Raw genomic sequence first — 21,369 nt, 5'->3', positions numbered from 1 at the left:
ATATCCGTGTGCTCGGCTTGCTCATAGAGGAGAACGGAGCGAATGGCATGGCCCTTGCCAAAATCAAGATGAACACAGCTAACACCATGAGACTTTTGAAGCGGGTCTCCAACCGCCGTGGGGGTATGAAAGAGGAGAATCTGCTCCGATTAATCCAGTCATTCGTAATTTGCCACATCACCTACGTTGCTGCGTATCTAAACTGGTACAAGGCTGAACAAACCAAGCTCAACATCCTCCTACGCGGAGTCTATAAACAAGCCCTCGGCCTCCCCGGTTGCACCAGCACTGAGCTCCTCCTTCAACTAGGCGTCCATAACACACTGGACGAGCTCATCGAGGCCCAACGTCGCTCTCAGCTGGAGAGACTCACTCTCACAGCGACGGGTCGCCATATCCTTACCTCGCACGGCATCACCTACCACCATCAACACGGCCATAAGCACCAGATCCCCTCCACCATACGAGCTTGGATTCACGCCGATCCTATCCCCAGAAACATGCACCCCGAATACAACCACGCACGTCGCACAGCACGTGCCACGGTTCTCACCAAATCCCTTACTCGCCACGACGGTGTGAGTTTCGTCGACGCCGCCGAATATCCCCACGGTACCCGCTTTGCAGCCGTCACCACGCGTGAAGGCTCTCTCCACCATGCTATCAGCCTAGTAACCGCACACGCTGAGGAAGCTGAAGAAGTGGCCATCGCGCTAGCCACACTAGACCCAACATGCCATACCATCGTCTCTGACTCCCGCTCCGCCGTTATCAACTATATCAACGGCCGTATTTCACACCAAGCCTTGCGCATCTTGCAACAAGCGCCCCGCTCAACCGACCATCAGGTTACACTCGTCTGGTTCCCGGCTCATGTAGGCACCGTCCACCCGCACCTCCCCAACCTCAACGAGGTTACCCACTCCCTGGCGCGAGGCCTAGTAAACCGCGCGGGAGAAGGGGAGGCTGCCCCCACCGGTAGGGATCGCCTGACACGCTACAATGATCTTGTGAAGTCCTTCTACTTAGAGCGTAGAACCTTCCCCGGCCCACACAACAAACTATCCCGAGCGCAGGCTACAACTTTCCGCCTGCTACAAACCAATACTTACCCCTCGTTACAGCTTTATAACAAGATCTACCCAGACATTTACCCCAATCCCACGTGCCATATCTGCAAGACACAGCCAGCCACACTTCCACACATGCTTTGGGACTGTACACACCAATACCCCGACACTAACCCCACGACCCTCTCGTCGAGGTGGCACGCTGCCCTGCGTAGCCCCAACCTTGACGAACAACTCTGGGCGACCCAGCAGGCCTGCGAGGCGGCGAAGAGGCAACACCTCGACGTCCCCACGTGGGAGGCCTAGGCCCAGCCACCATCTCTTGCTGGTTTCAATAAAGTTTATTCAGTCAGTCAAAGCGCAACGATGGCTGCGCGCAAAGTGCTTGCTCTGATTCCGATCTACGGATCAAGGCGTCAGTTCGTCAGACTGAAATGGTCGTACATTACAGCGCAATCTCGGGTCCTCAAATGTGACGGCGAATGTAGGCCCGTATTCGCTTCACGCGCGCAATCTGATAAGATAACGCTCTTTCGCTATTGAATCCGTGACAACATACTGGATGTTAGAAACACATGCAGGCGCATCTTGAGCTAACTGATAACTCTGGAACTGTGGTTAGACGCTAAAAAAAAGCCTCCCCCCTAAAAAAAGAATACAGTTGCTTTCAATATTAGCTGAAAAATAGTACTTGTCGTTTAAAAAGGGCCTCCAACACTGCACAGCGGCACTGACATACAGGAAATTCAAGCGCGAACTATCAAACCAGCGTATCGTGGTTCAATGTATCCCAATAGTTCAGGGGCCAGTTCCACCACGGGTACTGTGTCGGAGCTCATATTTTATGTCAGCATTAATTGTCACAAAATCACAGTATTTTTTCTTTAGATCTTATCATTACACAGCTAAAATACATCCAGCGAAATCCTCATCTTAATATTTCAGTACTTTTCGTTCTAACGTACACATCCGTGCTGATTCATATGTTACAAAGTACTGAAAATGTACCCTATGCTTTCCTCCAGGCAGCAGTTTTTATTCCATATGATGGCAGGAAACCGAGCCTGATGCCACCAACACTCAGGAACCTAATCGGGAGCGCGCACAATGTTCTCGCACACCTTGTGGGATGTACCGTAACGCTGAGGTGCGTCTTGTATAATATATGAGAATCGGCTGTAAAGGCAGTCGTGCAAGGTTTGACACATGCGCTTAAGCTCATGAAGTTGATTTGTGTCAAGATAACCTGTCCAAGCTTTCACACTTACTTTATAAGAAGTCTACAACACCATCAATACGCCGGCTGCTTTTAACTGCACGAAACAAAACTATTGAAATGATACAAACAATGTTAACATCATTTTATCATTCGAGTGTTCAGATTGGTAATCTCTAGATGCGGAGTAAGTTGAGAAGTTGTTTGCGTAATTAACAAAGCTACGTTAATTAAATTTTCAGTAATGGTTCTTACGTGGCTAAAGAAAGTGAGCAGTTTGGAGCCCGTCCACGAGATTATGCAGCCAATCGAAAAACTTTCGACTAAACATGCTTCTGTAAGAGCCATGCGGACAAAAATTTTCCAAGTAAACACTCTTGGAAGGCGTAACTGACGCAGAAAAGGAACATCTGTAAAGCGACAGAAAGAACAGCAGTTCATGACGGGACACAAAAGAGGAACCACACACAAACTGCGCCAACCTTAAGCGCTGTTCTTTATGTGATAATGAAGCAACTAGACCGTCAGTCATTCCTTCCAAACCTGTAAAGTCAACCTGACCACATCTAGCCTTTCGGGATGCTGTCATCAATAGTATTGCCCCGCGAACATATTCCCCGTGGCCTTATAGTCGCGTTCCATTTTTATTCATGCTGTTTTCTCGAAAGCAAGCAGTTTAAAGTTTTGGTGTCAATGCGGCATTGTACGTGTGCCGCAGAAAGCTTGCTTGGTCGCAGGAGTGATGCATGACGCAATGATGGTGCAGATTTAGCGCGTCGCTGGCATCAAGACAATGCGCTGCCGCCGAGGGAAGGAAGATAACGAAAGTGAACGGCTTGGTAGCTGCTCACGGAGCCGTGCCGATGGGGACGGTGCCATCATGACGAAATCTGAGCCGGCGATATTGATGGCTGCAGCGTTCTTGTATTCTTTTATTCTTTTATGCTTTTTTTTACAGCGAAGTCGTTAAGAGGAAGCTTTAACACGGGCCCTACTCCGACTCGGCCTATTCAAATAGATGTAAAACGCCGAAACGCTTTTCTTAGATAACCCCTGGACCGATTTTAATGAAATTTGTTGGATTCGGGAGAGAAAAGTAAATTCTAGTGACTATTGGAAGCGGAATTTCTATTTAGGGCCTAAATTTTGGTAAAAGATATTCAACAATTCGAAAGTGCGAAAAGTACACAAGCACGAAGTTTACAAATTATTAACTCCACATCAAGAACTGATATCGCTGTTCTGTAAACAGCATCCATTAGACAATTCCAATATGCCGAGTTATACCTTACGTGAAGTCGTTACGTTGTGAACAAGGGTTGTGGAAAAGCTGTATTTCCATATTACTAAATTTTTTGAGATTCATGCGTAATATATCAATTTTGTCTGCTTTAGATGTGCTGTTAGATCCAATGTACATAATTTTGATATCAGTTTTCATTGCCGAAAGAGAGTTGTAAACTTGATGGTTTCGTTTTCTGAAAATGTGCAATTTTTGACAATTTTGGATAAACAAATGATGACCTAATTCAAGAATTCGAAACCAACAGACACTAGATTTTAAGTTTTTGTTTTAAATGCAACAAACCTTGTCAAATTAGATGCAGTGGCTTTCGAGAAAAAAGAATTCTCCTTTTACATTTATTTAGATAGGACCACCAGAGCTAAAGCTTCCTCTTAAAGGCTACTTTCCCCACTATCGCGTCCGCGTGTAGAGCCAAATCTCGAAGATAGCGTAATACCGGCCCGACCCGCAGTGGTGGTGAAGCATGCGTTCAGCGCTCCTCATATGTGGGCTGATCCCGAATGTAACGCCATGCCGGGGAGACCCGCGGCGGAGATGAAGCAGGCGTTAAGCACTCCCCATACGTGGGCCGATCCCGAAGACAGTGCAATGCGGGGCCGACATACGGTGGAGGTGCAGTTCGCCATTAAGGGACCCACATACACAGCTTTGCAGGTCATGTTTCTCCACAGAGTGGAAGGGCACTGAGATTTTTTAGTTATCCGCGTTTACCCTGCATGCGTCTGCGATGAAAACAAGAAGCAGGTATGCCTGGAAAATCTAAGGTGGTGGAAGCAGGTGGTAGCGGAGAGGTTAGCATACTCAGCCCCTGCACGTACTTATATCTGCATTGACATGGGTTCATGGTAATGATAGCGACCAACGCTCTACTTTTTCTTCGTACTCTAGTCATTTTGAAAATAAGGATGTGCTTAGCATCCTTACGAGTGGTGAAATGTGAGTGGCATCCTTACGAGTTACGAGTGGTGAAATCCCACTGGGGCTGATTGTGAAGAAAGCTTCCTTCCTCTGTCCACTCTCGCGATGGTGAAGCTAAAAATGAGGAGGAGGCCTGACGGACACAACGTTGATCGTCACCATAACAGAATGGATGGACGACCTGCGGAAAGGACAAGGCACACAAGTTTTTAGCACTTAATTTGTCCTACAGTAAAGCGCTACAATGGCTAGTATGCCCTCATGGGAATGGTAGACCGAACTGCTGCTGACTGCTAACACTGGACTGATACTAAGAAAATACTCCGTCCGCAGGCACCACGCTACACTGAAACTAGTAAAACAATGTCAGTTTATAAACTGATATTGCCAATTATCTGGTGTCCTTCTTGTGTGTGTGGAGGGCATAGAGGTCCTGGCAATGAAATGGTATTATTTTCGTTTTTGCTGCAGTTGCACACAAACAAAATTCTTTGAAGTTATCCGACAGCGATCTACCGGTGGAGAAGACCAACCCACAAGTTAAAAATAATTGCTGGTTTCAAATCTTCCAATTTACTTCGCGCTTAGCTACCATCTGTTATATTCTTCTTTTTGTGCTCTTATAAAGAAGAAAACTCCACATTACTACAATATCAACAACCGTACACAAAATAGACTGGCTTTGAAGCTGTGACCACGCACCGCACTTTTCTACATTTAGCACATGTAGTATTGGGGCAACACGTTTGAGCAAAATGATTAGGTTTTCGGTCAAAGCACTGTGACAGGCGGGAAAAACTCGTTGTCATGCCCGGTCGAAACAATACCATCTGAAATCTTATTTATTTATATTGATTTTTGAAAAATCACTATAACCGTTTATACATTTGCTTCGTATGAGTTATATACTAGCTTGCCTCGTCAATCTCAAAAATGTATTCTCTTTTCGGGAGACGGCCTTCGTGAAAAACGACGCAACACGACAGTAAAACATCCAGCAAGGCTCTATCCAATGATTGGCGAAATAGTGCACTGAGAGCGTGTCGACTAGCGTGCAATGGAAAGTTGAATTATGATCGTTGTAGGCTTGTGTTACGTCTAGCACGCGCGAGTAGTGTTAACAATGACATTGGTGTGAAAATGGTCAGCTCTATCTGCGATTTGTTCTTGTGGATCTCCACATTGAACGTCGCAGTCGTCACGATGAGAGCACTCCTGTGACATTATTAGCTCAGTGGGCTGGGAAGGCTCGAGTGGTAGCTCACTTTGAGGGGTATTGGCTAACAATTATTAATGTACGTACTTTGCGATGATGAAAAAGATGCAGAAACACCACTGGTGTTGTCTAACTATTCGTAAACAGGCCCCCAAATTTCAATTGGCCCACCCCAAACATTAAGTAGGCTCACCCCCGAATTTCAAGTTGGCACACCCTCAAATTTAAATTGGCCCACCCTCCTCAAATTTAAATTCGGCCACGCCCGATTTTCTTTTCGCCCAGCCTTAGAGGAAGCTTTAGCTCGAGTGCTCCTATCTAAATACATGTATAAGGAGAATTCGTTTTTTTCGGCAACCACTGCACCAAATTTGACGAGGTTTGTTGCATTTAAAAGAAAAACTTAAAATCTAGTGACTGTTGGTTTCGAATTCTTGAGTTAGGTTGTCAATTTTTCGTTAAAAATTGCCGAAAATCGAAAATTTTCAAAAAACGAAACTATGAATTTTACAACTCTGTAACTCAACCACTAAATATGATAATACAATTCTGTGAATTGCATCTAGTAGTACATCCAAAGCGGACAAAATTGATATGTTACACATGAATATAAAAAAAATTTAATTATAGGGAAATACAACTTTTGCAAAACCGTCGTAACCAACGTAACAAATTCATGCAAGATGTAAAATGACATATTGAATTTGTCCGCTTTGAATGATCTAATGGATGCCGTTTACAGAACCGCGATATGAATTCTTTATGCAGAGCTATGAATTTGTAAAGTTCGTGCTTCTATTTTTTTCAAACGGTCAAATATTTGAAAATCGTTTTAAGAAAATTCAAGCCCTAAATAGAAATTCCGCTACAACAGTCACTAGAATTTCACTTTCTCTTTCAAATGCAACAAATTTCATCAAAATCGGTCCAGGGGTTATCTCATAAAAACGTTTTTGCGTTTTACATGTATTTGAATACGCCGCGTCGGAGTTGGGCCCGAGCTAAAGCTTCCTCTTAAACTCAAATCGCAATCCCAAATTTCAATTGGGCCACCTCTAATTTTCAAGTTGGTGCATGCACGCACGAATTTCCGTAAATCGACGTCCAAATTTCGAGTCGGCGCACCCCAAAATTTAGGCTTGTCCACCCCCATATCGCCCCCAAATTCAGATTGGCCGACCTCGAGATTGCCCCCACATTTAGGCAGGACCAACCCCATATCACCGCCGAATACAAATTGTGCTGCCTCCACAACACCACCAAATTTAGGTTGGCCCACTCCAATACCACCTGCAAATCGAGGTTGGCCCACCCCCATATCCGCCCCAAACTAGCGCTGGCCCACCCCTCGATCACCTCAAATTTATGATGGCCCACTGCAAATCACACACCAATTAAGGTTAGTCCACCCATATATCACCCCCCAATTCAGCTTGGCGCCGCCGCACATCACCGCCGTGGTCAGGTTAGCCGGTCCCAATGTCACCCCAAATTTAGGTTGGCCCACCCCCATATCATCCCCGAATCCAGGTTGGCCCACCCCCATATCAGCCCCAAACTTAGCCTGGCCCACCCCTCTATCACCTCAAATTTAGGATGGCCCACCGCAAATCAATCCCACATTTAGGTTAGCCCATCCCCATTACACCCCCGATTCAGCTTCGCCCAGCCCCATGTCACCCCCATGGTTAAGGTGTCCCACTACCCATATCCCACCAAATTTAGGTTCTCCCACCCCCGTATCATCCCCAAATCCAGGCTGGCCCACCCCCCATATTCCCCCGAACTTAGGCTTACCCACCCATATATCACCTCAAATTTAGGTTGGGCCACCCCCATATCAGGCTCAAATTCAGTTTGACTCATTACCATTTCACCCCAAATTTAGGTTGGGCCACTCCCATATCACTACCAAATTCAGCTTGGCCCATCCCTGTATCACGCCCAAATTGATGCTGATGGCACTTCCAATTTCAAGTTGGCCACCCCAACCCTTTTTATGAAGACCTATGTATTCATATGGGAAATGCGTCAAGTTTTTTGGCGTTACAGACACGATTTTGCACGATTTTGCTACCAAATTGCTGGGGTACTCGCCAACGAATGCTGCGCATTAAAAGCAACTGCACCGAACGAGCGACGCCATGTGTTGATCCTAAATACTGACGGCTAGCCAAGCTAGCTTCTCTGTAGAGCGACCGGGGCAGCCACAACACGGGACATTTATTCAAATGGATTTTTTACGGGCACACCTACACATTCATACCACTTGGCTGTAGGCAACACATTAACAGTAGCTATTAATCCACACGCTGCACGTCTTCTCCTAGTTGGCGCATTTTTTATTTGAATGAATCTTTAGAAATAGTTAACGTTCGGGCAGCGACTCAGCTTAGCAGACCCTTTGTTCCGCACGAATGTTGCATAGGAATGGCACTGGCCACCGGGTGGCATTGTGGCCCAGGTGGACCTAATTCGCTCGGAGTATGTGCCATTAAGGACAGGCGAAAGTCGTGAAAACGGACCTTCCAGAAGAACGCAATAAGAATAGCCATTTTGTTCTCCCAGGTTCCACGCTACAAAGCACTAAAGTGTTTTTTTTTTGCATAACACAAAGCTATGCGCAAGCTTCTAGTTATGATGTCCAATGAATAAAATATTCATAAATGCGGTGACCTAACTAATGAACACAACACTGCTATGTTTTAGGAAGGAAAATAGAAAACAAAATATTTCAAGAGAACCACTGGAAAACTAGAACCGAAAGCAAACCATGAGCTTTGTGTTTCTGCCATCTGTTGGGAGACTGTAAAACTAAGTCCTATGCGGCTTCTAAAAAAAAAAAAGAAACTGCAACGCTGCAAAACCAGAACCGAAAGCAAATATTGGATTTTGTGTTTCTGCCATCTAGTGACAGACTATAAAACTAGGCCCTATGCGGCTTAAAAAAAAGTGCGAAGCGGGCATCGAACCGCGGCCACCGCGAAGGGAGACGAAAGGTGCGCGCGATTCTACCGCTCGGCCACGGCTTCCGAGGCTTCGCCCAGTGTTACGCTCACGTTTTTATAGATAACACGTGAATTTTCACGACAGTGTTTCAAAAAACGCTTTTGGGAACAATGTTGCGCCATGTGTGGAGAGTCGAGATAGGCATCAATCGAAAGCTGAGTCTCCGGACTACATACGCTGCACTGCGTATTACGATAGACGTCGTAGGTTAATTACAGGCACCGTTCGTGCCTCGAAAATCGAGTACAAATTTTCGTCGTTTCCATAGGCTCCCATTGCTAAACCTTTAACCGCTGTGGGAACAAAATTCTTACGTGCCGTAGCGTGACCACTGCATTTGGCTCGTGTGGATTGTCTTCCAGAACACGTCTGTCGCCTGCGTTTTTCAATAATCGACCTGCAGCTTTTGTTATTCGCGAAAAACCCGCTCGTTCCATTGAAAACGCGCTAGCTTCGTGCCGGGGCCGCTTGGGGCGCTAGTTGGTACGTGTCCAGAAAAGCTGGATATGTTTGGCGCTCCATTCGGCGTATCTCACCAAAAAAGCATCAGGTATTTCGTCGACGCCTGGCGACTTCTTTATACCAAGATCAAGAAGCAAGGACAGTACACCTGCTTCGTTTACGTCGAGATCATCGATGGGTGGAATATCATTTAAAGCAGCTATGTGCGGTGTATTTTCCATCATCCCTCGTGAACACAGAGCAAAAGTACTTAAGTGCATTTGCAATTTTCAGTTTATCTTTCACTATGAAACCATCCACACAAATATCAGACACGTGAGTTTTCTTTGGCGATAAGTACCGCCAGAACTTATCCGGGGATGAGAGAAGAAAATTTTTTAAAACATTTTGATAATAGTCTTTCGCTTTCGAAATCCCAGTTTTTAGCTGTAGACGCAGGTTGGTTAGCTTTTCGGTGTTAGCCTTTGAGGGTCGTGCTTTATGTTTCTTTCTTACTTGCTTTAGTTTTCGCCCAAGTCATACGAGGTCTCTTGTCATCCACGGATTCGTTTCACATACAATTTTCCGCTTTATGGGCACAAAAGTGTCGATACAGTTGTGAACAATATTTTTTTAAAAAACACCCTAAATTGTCAACGGACACAACGTGAGATTCTGAAAGAGATGCAAATTCAGAAAATTTACTCTCTAAGGCATCAAGTATGTCGACATCACAAGCGCGCAAGAAGTCAGGAATCGAGTACTGGTTTTTAGAGGGTTTGAACCTGAAATTTAGCTCTAGTGTAAGGCATATCATTCTAAGATCCGAAATTCCCTGGAATATGTCGACACTCGGATTACGATTGAGGACTTGGTCGTTTACAAGAAAGAGATCTAATGTGCTTTGCGCGCGAGTCGGTTGTTTTACCAGTTGAATCAAAGCATGAAAAAGAACGATGTCAGTTAAAGGCTCAGCTGCCGCGCAAAGGGCACCGGGGAGATCAGTTGACCAGTCCACCGACGGGACGTTGAAATCACCAGCAAGCAAAACATTCTTGCCCTGTATGCCAGTTGTACACAAAAATTCATTCAGAGCGTCGAAGAATGCGTCACAATGTGGTGGGCGGTAAAAACCACCAATTATCAGATGGAAATCGTCCAAAAACACTTTCGCGATGACGCATTCAGTGCCGGCAATATCAGGTAACCTTAGTACTTGCAAACCGTCTTGAAACAACAAAGCGACTCCGCCTCCGCGGGAATCTCGATCTTTCCTGTATATTTTGTACCCTGGTGGTGTTATCTCGAAGTCCAGGATGCCAGAGTGCAACCAAGTTTCAGTTATTATCATTACATGTGGCTCATGCGCCATTGCAATGCTATGCAAGTCGGAAAGCTTGTTTACAATGCTGCGTGCGTTTAAATTAAGGCATCGGAAGCTTTTTTGAGTGCCCGAAGAAGTTCACTGTTTCTTCCTAGGTTTTTTGGTGGGTGCTAAAACGGGAATTATTTTCATTTCAGTAGCGTCCCAGGTACACATTTCTCCGTTTATAACGATTTTGTCATGCACAAGCCTCACTTTTTCGCCGCCCTTTCTGATATTCGCCGTGCTTTCCCATAGATGCCTTCTTATTTGCCTAGTTTCTGCAGAAACGTCTTCTGCAATCGAGATTTCTTTTCCTTTTAGGTTAGAGCAGTTTCTGAGCACTTTAATCTTTTCACAGTGGTCAATGAGTTTGAGCACAACTGGCCTATTTTTGTTTCGCTTCTTTTGTCCGATTCGGTGAATTCTTTCGACTGTTGACACCTTTATACCGAGCGTGTTCTCAAATATTTCGGAAACCACTGAATTTGTTAGCGATTGAAACGTTTCATCAGGACGTTCCGGTAAACCGAACACGAGAAGATTATTGCTCCTGCTCCGGTCCTCGAGGTCGATCAATTTACTTTGCATGGTATTTATGGTTGGCTCAAGATTAGAAATCTTGGCCGTAAGTTCTGTAAATGTTACTGTGGAATGTTCGACCTTGGATTCGATAGTGTCAAGTCTTGCCTGCATGGTTTTTTGACCATCAAGTATTTGACGCAATAGCTCCTCTGTGCTCGGCCCGGGGTTCGATTGTATGTCACCGCAAAGCATGAGCAATGAAAAAAATCTGATGATGAACGAGATACGCTTCTTGATCAGTGCTTGAAATTGCGAACATGGAGCCCATGTGCAACAAATAGTCGCGTAATGAGAACATTCACTCAGTTCATGTTCTGCGGTCCCTTAAATTTGTTGTCTATCATCATCATCATCATCATCATCATCATCATCATTGTCAGCCTGGTTACGCCCACTGCAGGGCAAAGGCCTCTCCTATACTACTCGAACTACCCCGGTCATGTACTGATTGTGGCCATGTTGTCCCTGCGAACTTCTTTATCTCATCCGCCAACCTAACTTTCTGCCGCCCCTTGCTACGCTTCCCTTCCCGTGGAATCCAGTCCGTCACCCTTAATGACCATCGGTTATCTTCCCTCCTTCTTACATGTCCTGCCCATTCCCATTTCTTTTTCTTGATTTCAACTAAGATGTCATTACCTCGCGTTTATTCCCTCACCCAATTCTTTTCTTATCCCTTAACGTCACACCCATCATTCTTCTTTCCATAGCTCGTTGCGTCGCCCTCAATTTAAGTAGAACCCTTTTCGTAAGCCTCCAGGTTTCTGCTCCGTACGTAAGTACTGGTAAGATGGCGCATCTGTCTAAGGCATCGCGTAAACATATGGATTTACATCGCAACCTCAGCGCTGATGGTAAGATGTGGTGGTGCCGCGTCTAGAGCCAGCGATAAAAAAAGTGATAAAATATTTTACTATAGCACCCAATCCCAAACCGAAATATTCTCTAGTTGCGACTTACAAATGCTATAATGCATAATTAACAAAGCAATAGATAGATAGATAGATAGATAGATAGATAGATAGATAGATAGATAGATAGATAGATAGATAGATAGATAGATAGATAGATAGATAGATAGATAGATAGATAGATAGATAGATAGATAGATAGATAGATAGATAGATAGATAGATAGATAGATAGATAGATAGATAGATAGATAGATAGATAGATAGATAGATAGATAGATAGATAGATAGATAGATAGATAGATAGATAGATAGATAGATAGATAGATAGATAGATAGATAGATAGATAGATAGATAGATAGATAGGGCAGGGAGGTGAGCAAATGGCAGTTTCTGGCTTCTTATTCTACTGAAGTATTGCTTCCAAATTACACATGCTACCAACCCAAACCTACCATACGGGGCAACATAGGGAACACACAGCATCAGGTAACAGGCACAACGGTGCTGGAACAAACCTGAAACTGCCAGAAGGTACTACTTGTCATTTAAGTGCCTACAGCGGACAAAGTCTGCGGCTGTAGTTTCGCAAATTTGTGACATTGTAGAGCATCGTCCTCGTGTACACCGAGGAACCAGTGAAGGCAGAAGCGGGACTCACATTTCTCAAAATGTAAATATGGGGTAATTAACTCGATTGGAGCAACGACTACGTCACGGTAGCATAACAGAACGTCGTTGACACCACTGGGCATCCTTTCGTAGTCGAAGGTGAGGTGTGGGAAACGGTAACTCAACACTATATTCACTAGCAGAGAAAGGTATCGGCAGGGAGGTGGTCGACAACATTGACACATGGTACGTCAGTCTGGGTGGCGAGAGAACATTTTCGTCAACGACAGAATGCGACGCCTCATCAGGATTGGCATTCATAAAAAAAAAGTTCTTACGCCACAACCCTTCGTACGAGCAGATATCATCCACTCGTGATATCAGACATGTTATCAGCAAAGGAGAACCTCCGATAGAAAACAGCACTTACGAACGAAATGCTTTGCGCACTCGGCCACAGTTCTGTTTTCGATTCACGAGAGATTGCTGATGTCCACTCATGTTGTAAAATAAGAAACTAAAAATCACAGACTCCGAGTCACTAACTACGCTAAGCAGCACCAATACCGTGCATCTGCTCGCATGACTTACCAGCCACAGTCAGACGTGCTTACAGAAGCTGTAAGACTGATCTTCTCTCAAAGGTTACTATAAACTGCTCAGTAACAGCTGCTACTTTGTGCCTCTATAAGCGGGAAAATGTGTCCGCCAAGTGGCGGTTAGGGTGGTGACATGGTGAAATGTAATGCGTCAGGAACAACCCAACTAATGGTGATATGATTTTATTTACGATGTCAAGGCGTTAAAGTGTGATGTTACGGTATGTTATTGGGACAACTGGTTTTCCAGCTCGTCTTGGAGCAGCGTATACATATATTTATAATGTATAAGAAACAACGTGAAAGCTAGTCATCCAAGTCTTTTCAAAAATAATTATGGGATACGAAACTTGTCAGTTTGTTACTACTATTCTGTTCGTTTTATTCAGGTTGCCTTAAATCCTCTGTGCCTCTGTGACAATCATCAATAAGGACAGCCCCCTCCCCCTCGTACACATACATACATACATACATACATACATACATACATACATACATACATACATACATACATACATACATACATACATACATACATACATACATACATACATACATACATACATACATACATACATACATACATACATACATACATACATACATACATACATACATACATACATACATACATACATACATACATACATACATACATACATACATACATACATACATACATACATACATACATACATACATACATACATACATACATACATACATACATACATACATAGTGACTTTAATGTTGCGTAAATTGTTTTGCTGTAGTACTGCAGATTTTCACAATCATTGTAAATGCATCTCGAATTCGAGACCGACCTTTTAAGACACTGCGAAAGCCAGAAGGAAGATGCACTGACACGTTGCACTACCTCCTTCCATGTGCACTGGCTTAAATTCTGCACGATACACCGTACACTTTCCCAACGATCAGTACGTTACATGTCTCAGAAAACTTTTCCCACCGACGCCAGTCACCACAAAAAAGAATCTGCCTGTCCGTGCAGTGCCACAAGCCACTCTCAGTTTTGGAAGCAACTGCATCGTACTGCTCCACGCGTGTAGTATGTAAAGCATTCTTTATACAATGACTTGAACATTGCCACTTTTATTAGCTAAGTTACGACGAATCGTCAAGCCGGTGCACGCTAAGCTGAACTGCTACAGTTTATAGGCGAAAACTAACATGAAGAAATTCCAAGCAATGTGCCAATATGGTCTAGTCACACATAGCACCAACAGTGCAACTAGTGTTCACAGCTTTGCGTATGTGGTATTCTCTCGCACTGTGTCATACAGCCAGCGACCTATAATATCAAGTCAAACGAAGTCTAAAGAAGAGAGCGCACGAGGAAGGCGCCAATTCGCGGTTTTACTTTAACGTGATTTAGCGTTCGCTACTGTCAGAAAGCATCACATGTAATAAGTACACCTTCGTTTAGGCGCACAATCTTCTCGCTTCTTCTTTTTAATTATGCGAGTGTGACCTCACGAAATAGTTGAGCGAATGGAAATGCTTTATGTTTTCCTTTTTTTTTTATTCACGCGTCTTAAATGTAAACGCACTGATGACCGTACATCTTGTGCGGACACTCGCATCTAATATGCGAGTGCCACGTCCCGTAATGCCTCCCCATTTCTCTGTCCACGATTCAATCGGTACCAAGTTTATACTGGAATTTCATACTCATATCACACCAAGCATACATTATATGAAAGAATGCTTCTTATAGTGGTCAGGCATGTGGGTTCAGTTTTCATGACGACAAGAGGATACAACAAACTACGTCAGGAATAGTTGTGGACGCTTAATGCTTGCAGCCTGTGTAATTCTAAAGATGAACATAAACGTCTGACGCGGAATAACTATATTCCCCGTTTCAACGACACTGCAGGACAGTGTTGTTCAAGACTTACAAGCAGGGGCTATACTTGTCAAAGCAGTGTGTGATTTTCTCGTGCGCTGTCGCCTGTGAATAGGGATGCGTAATGGGCATGGCGTTTTATTGATGATGACCTTCTCGTGTCAATGATAAATGATGGTCGTTCGTGTCAACTAAAATATTTTTGCTTCATTGGGGCATGGTGAGCTAGACATGCCTATGACGATTCGTGCGCTGGTGCTGCATTGCGCGTGATATGTATATATTTCTGACCTCGGGTTCTTTTTAGTATCGTGTTTTCTTTTTTTTTCTTTTTTAGTGAGTGCGAAATGCTTTAATTTCTTTTTCGTTTGTATTTTTCTCCCGTGCAAAGCTTTGTTTATTCAGCGGCGATGTCAGAATGGAACACTCTGTAGCAACGAAGCTAACGCCGTTTTCATTTTTCCACAGTTAGTAGATATCAACAAGCCCTGACTGATTCAAGTCCCTTGCGGCTCCAAAAACAACGAAGCACGAGTAGACGCCCATCATGGCGCTTAGTGACGTACGACAGCGGCGCCCCGTAGGGCTGGAATCGAACCCGCGCACCTCGGTTCGCGCCAAGCCGCAGTGCCCGCGCTTCGAGTCCTGGGCCTCGGCCATCGGACCGGCGGCGCCCGTCGGGCAGATAACGGACGCCGTCGCCTGTTCCGGGTCGGCGGCGGCGGTCGGGCGGCGCCCCTTTTGATGCTCGAACCGTGTCCTTCGTCGCCAGAGGCCTAATGACGACGGCTGGCTCCAGCGGGGCTCGGCGACAACGAGCTCGGCTCCACAATGCTGCCTCTGTGAGCGAGCCTCATTGATAAATTGTGTTTCGGTTTCGCGTCCTCTCTCCTCTCCTAGTTTCTCGGAATGATCCCCCCCCCCCCCCCACATGTCCCGCTAGCCCCGCTCCGTGCTCCGCGCCATACGCACCTCCGGACCGCCCGCCACCGCAACTTCCATCGCGGCGTCTCGGTGCCACTCTCCTCACCCTTCGCATTTAGCCGTTTTGATTCGACGCTGTCACTTGTTCTAGTTTTGGCTCGTCGACTCGCGTCACGCCGCGAGGCCTCAGACGACCCCACGCGTGTCCCGAGACAGGCTCTTCGGACGTGCCTAGCTCGCCTCCCCCGTTGGGAAAAAGAAAATAAATAAATAAATAAGAAAGGTCAACGGGATGTAGGATCCAATATAAGCCACCAGACAGGGGGTCATCGATTGCGATACAAAGTAATTTCTGCTGTTCCATTAGGTGAGACAGTGAAAGCACCTTTTAAAGGTCTAACCGTGCAGTGAAAGCTGTTTGCGAGCTCACTGTACTGACTTCGTTAACCGCCGCTCTCCAGTATACCGCCTAACATTTTTCTATCGGTATCGGTTTCCTGGTAGGAGAACTAGCTACAAAACCAGCTCTTGTTTTCGCCCAAGATTTCATCTCGGGTCCGCGACCCGTGGGACGTCGTGCAGGGGTGAACGATGTCGTCTTCGTCGTATAGCCGTCGTTGCCGGAGTTATCACAGTCTTCAGTCCACGTGACCGGAGTTGAGGAGGATTAGGGAGGAGGGAGAGGGGTGCGTAGGCCACATACAAATAGAAATTCCTTGGGGAGGGGGGGTGGGGGTGCGAGGAGGGAGGGACTCAATATCGCAGTTGCCAATTTTCGCAGATTATAATTTCTGCATTGTATTAGGTACGACTTTAGCGTCGGACTTAAAGAATACCGTACCTGATTACCCAGTGTTTTACTATTGCAGCATCAAGATGATACTTTATCTTGATTTATTTAATTTTTTTTCAAGGGAGGTGTGGAAGTGAGAACGCAAACGACTGTGATATAAAAAGTAGGGCCTGTACCCATGAAAATTTCTTGCGCCAAGATTGCCATAAGGGAAAATGTCAGCCAATCCTAACGCTGAGCATAATATTGGCGAATAAAGCCGGCCAATGGCAAAACGAAAGGCTTCGTTAATTCGGCCCCAGGGCCCTTATTCACAAAAAGATCTCACTCACGAATTGTTCGTAAGAACAATTTCCTGCCCATCCTGATGATGGGCTAATTATTAGGGAAGGCGGCTGGTCAATCGCAATCAAAGAGCACTTACGAACCAAAAACTTCATGAGAAAATTGCAGTTGATCCCGATGCTGCATATATTATTAGAGAAGGCAGCCAGGTAATGGCAACCAGCGCTTACAAATATAAATCTTTGTAATTTCAGCCCAAGGTCATTTGTTTTGTACTGTTCCTTTCCCGTCCTTCAGCTTAGGGTAGACAACCAAACACATTTCTGGTTAACATCCCTGTCTTAATTTCCCCTTTCTTTCGTCGTCGTCGTCATCCTCCTCCTCCTCCTAGGTTTGCAAGAAAAGTAACAAAAAATCCGAGGACACCTAATCACTTCTTATGGGTTGTAAATGCGAAATCATTAATCTCCAATTGAACGCCGCTGATCGCGGTCAAGCGAGCGCGTCGAGACGCTTGGGCAACGCTTCCTAGATAACGCAAGGGCTGTGCACTTCGATCCGTGACATCGTGATACCTTGCCGGACTGCCATAAAGCCCAACGGGTACGCTGCCGAGTAAGCCCAAGGCCTCCTATAGATAGCAGACCTTAGACTGAAATTTAGACGGAAATACTACTTATATCGAAATGTCCACTGCCAAGCGCGGCGTGACGAAAGCGGTGATGTCAAAATCATCGCGGCTTACTCGAGAGCATTCCCATTAGATTCTATGGCAGTCACGCAAGGTATTATGACGTCATGGATTAAAGTGCACAGGCCATGTGCTATCTAGGAGGCGTTCGTGAGCCCCAGTGATTTTGACGTCATCGCTTTCGTCACGCCGGCTTGGCAATGAAAATTTCGGTCCACATTTTTTTCGGCCAATGAAAATTTCGGTCACGCAACACCTGACGCGCCAGCGTTGCTACAGGTGTACCATATCGCCCGCTATGCTCCGTCGTGGCGCGCACGTGACATGGCGTCGCAGCCAATGGGTATTTAGATGCCGTTTCGCTGCTGAAACCGCCGTGTTTTTCGGTCAATGGGTCAGTCGATGCTTTCGCATCAAAGCTATTGCCTACACTTGCCGAAGCACATTTTGCTCCATGACCACATTATGCACCATACCGTATAGTGCAACCCCGTATACTGTTGCAGCCTATAGGACGTGCGTTTCTTATTTTAGATCATGGAAGCAAAGCAGGAAGTGAGTAAAGCAAGAAGCCAATTCCAAGGAGTAGTTTCAGTTCTCTTAATTAATTAATGACTTTCGCAGCAAGCCGCGATGTCGCTCGCAGATTGAGCAACAAGGATGCGCTCGCTGAAGTTCGAGACTCGGAGTTCCCGAGACGCCGGTGATGTTTCGTGTATATATATCGCGTGCCTTTGAGCACCGCCGAGACCGTATCTCGTGATGGGCTCCCTTCCTCTGCTCTGCACACCTGCGTCGGAACGAAGAAGCTCGATTTCGTAACGCGCCGGGCCGGGCGCAGACGGCACGGCTGTGTGCCGGTGCTCATTTGTCAAAGCCCCCGGCGTAGAGCACCAACCGGCATCCGGAGGCTGACGTTTCTTCTTAGGGCGCCTTTCACTCACCGCCGGGAACACGAAACTGATGCAGGCAAAACACGGGAGACCACTGCGAAAAAGAAAGAAGAGCGGCACGGCGCTGGCAGGCGCGGCAAAGGAAGAGAGCAACACGGGTTCCGAGGCAGCGTTACGAGACCTCGTCGTCGCGATAGGCTATCCGGTGCAAATGCAAACCAAATGTTTCTGGAGCAGCAGCCTGCTATCGGGCGTCCTCATCCGGACGCCGCAGCCAACGACTATTCCTCACGTCGCCATCGCGCCCCGTGTCCGCGCAACTCGCGATAAGAATTTCCCGGGAGCCTCGGGAGTCGCGACGGAGGAGGACAGGGGCGGCTCCCAGGAGGCCGCGCTCCAAATACTACTACGCCCCGGGAGCATCTGTGTATCGCACACTCTTAATGATTTGTGGATCTGCCCTGGGCCCGGGCTACGGGATGTCACTGAGGCGGCGGGGTCGCTGCGAGACTCCTTGGGCCCAGATTATCGCGCGCGATCATCTGACGTCTGTCATTAGGCGTCGCGAGGGCGCGCGCGCCGCCGTGTCTGCGTAAGCGACGAGGCGGCCTGCCGGGGCCCGTGGCGGCGCCCCAAGGCTCATTAGCCCGAAGTCCGTTTCCCGGGAAGAAGAAGAAAAAGGCAGCAAGGGTGCTCTTTGTGCCTCGCCGGGGCGCACAAGGGGAGCCGTTCTTGTTCCCGACGCAAATTGAGGCCTAATTTGTGTCCCGGAGGCAAGAAAGAGCGCCCAGCTCGCCAACTGACGTCTGAGATTTCTCGGTGACGCATTAGCGGGCGCATTACGGGGCGCATCTATGTAAACCTGCGACCGCCGAGAAGAAGGGGATAAGCGTCGTCTGCGCGGGGAGAAACGAGATCCGCAAAGTTACCCCGCGTGCTTTCTTCTCCCATCTCGAGCGAGCGTCGCGAGAACATCTCGTTCCGCGGCCCTTCTAAGGAGCTGCGCTGACTTCCCTGCTGCCGGCGTTGAGAGACAAAAAAGTGTCTCCGCGCCGGGCGCCACAGCCACCTGAGCCTCACACCAGCTGTGAACTGTGGATGGGCATCACCTCTGCAGTCGCCTCGTAATGCGGCGTAGACACTTGAATGAGCCAGCGAATGAGTAGATTGCTTAGTTGCTTGGAGTTTGCTGCCTGTTCTGGACGTGCTCAAATGACGGAGAGACAGGCGTGAAACGTTATGATGCTGCTGGCCTGGCGTTTCATCCTTCTGTCGCACGCGAAGAAATCGCAGTTCTTGCTGTTATGCCACAAGGTTACTGATCACAAAGCTCACACCATACCACTTACGATGAGCTATTCTTCGTGCTGTGGTTTTACACTATATGCCGTACAGAGGGCTCTGGCAAAACATTATCTTGTTACCATGGCACGGGTAAACTTACTTAAATAATGTAATGAATATATTAAATTAATAAGCAAAATAAGCTACCTCCACTATTGACAGTTTGAACATAAGCTCTTTCGGGAAAGGTAATCGTCCTTCAGTCAATAGTTGCACCTTGGCGATTTCGTCATCGGCTCAGTCCATCACTACGAAGCCTTGCTATACAAGTTCGCTGCGGTATGCGACACAAACAGAAATGAGCTACGAAGTCGAAATTTATTTGTAACGTGGAGCCATAAGCAGCCAGGAAATGGCGGGAAAGCTTTGGAAAACGCGCGCTTCTCCAGAGCGAATGTAATTCCTCCAGTGAAGCATATACGCAACACGAAAATAAGGACCAGTTGAAGCGAAGTTGAAGTTGAAAGTGGACCCCGCGGTAAATGAGGCAAATAATGGGCGCCTTCACAAGAACCGAAAAACAACTCTCTCGAAAAGCTGCAATAGCGAAGTTTTTTTTTTATTGAAATGAAAATAAAACAAAGAGACGTAGTCACCTTATAATGGTGACGGCTACCCCTTTTCTCATAGCGGAAACAATATAAAAAATATATGTAAGAAAACGGAAAAAAAATCACGTCATACGGTCAGAAATCCACAGCACAGTCCTATACGCCCATGAACATAACAATGTAAAAGTCAAATGCAATTTGCACCACACTGAGTTCGTAAACAAAGTCACAAACACACACAAACGGCCGCGATGTAGACTGCGATGAACATATAAACAGATGAGTAATTACACACTGTTAAAATAATTCACGCACAAAACAAAAATGTATAACACTTAATATACAAGCACTAATAATTACAAATAATAGAATAACTTTATAGTGACATCATGTGATTATTCAGTGCAATACCCAGTATTTGTTAAGGATGCCTGTGTCTTCATAAAAATGTTCAAGTGCGTTCAATGCTTTTCGCTGTGCTATTTTCGATGGTCATGGGCCCAGCAATTTTGCGAGTGAGAAAGGCCGGTGAGGATCAATGGAGTGTAGCTCTTGTTCTATAGCTGCCGTCTTCGCATCTCGTATATGGGGCATTCGAGGAGTAGATGGCGAACATCCTCATCGTCGTGGCCACAGGAGCAAGCCGGTGAAGGAGCCCGTTTGATGCAATGTAGGAAATGTTTGGTGTAGGCTGTGCCAAGACGCAGTCGATCAATTGGTGTCTCGGTACTTTTCGAAAGTTCTACATCCAGCTGGTATTTGAGTTGAGTG

General features: G+C 46.1%; 2 protein-coding genes across 2 annotated transcripts in view; one reads left to right on the top strand and one right to left on the bottom strand.

The window, feature by feature from the left end:
• LOC135919897 (transcription factor LBX2-like) overlaps positions 1–21,369 on the top strand; it is a 169,841-nt gene that overhangs the window by 4,093 nt on the left and 144,379 nt on the right. The gene's annotated exons all lie outside the window — the stretch shown is intronic.
• The window catches only part of LOC135919898 (uncharacterized), a 392,168-nt gene continuing 389,435 nt past the window's right edge, over positions 18,637–21,369 (bottom strand). The window contains exon 7 of the mRNA XM_070530932.1: positions 18,637–18,797. The gene's annotated coding sequence lies outside the window, so the exon portion shown is untranslated. The remainder of the gene's footprint in view (positions 18,798–21,369) is intronic.

Source organism: Dermacentor albipictus, chromosome 1 (genome assembly GCF_038994185.2).
Source record: "Dermacentor albipictus isolate Rhodes 1998 colony chromosome 1, USDA_Dalb.pri_finalv2, whole genome shotgun sequence".
Taxonomy (NCBI): domain Eukaryota; kingdom Metazoa; phylum Arthropoda; class Arachnida; order Ixodida; family Ixodidae; genus Dermacentor; species Dermacentor albipictus.
This window is presented reverse-complemented; position numbering and strand designations above follow the sequence as displayed.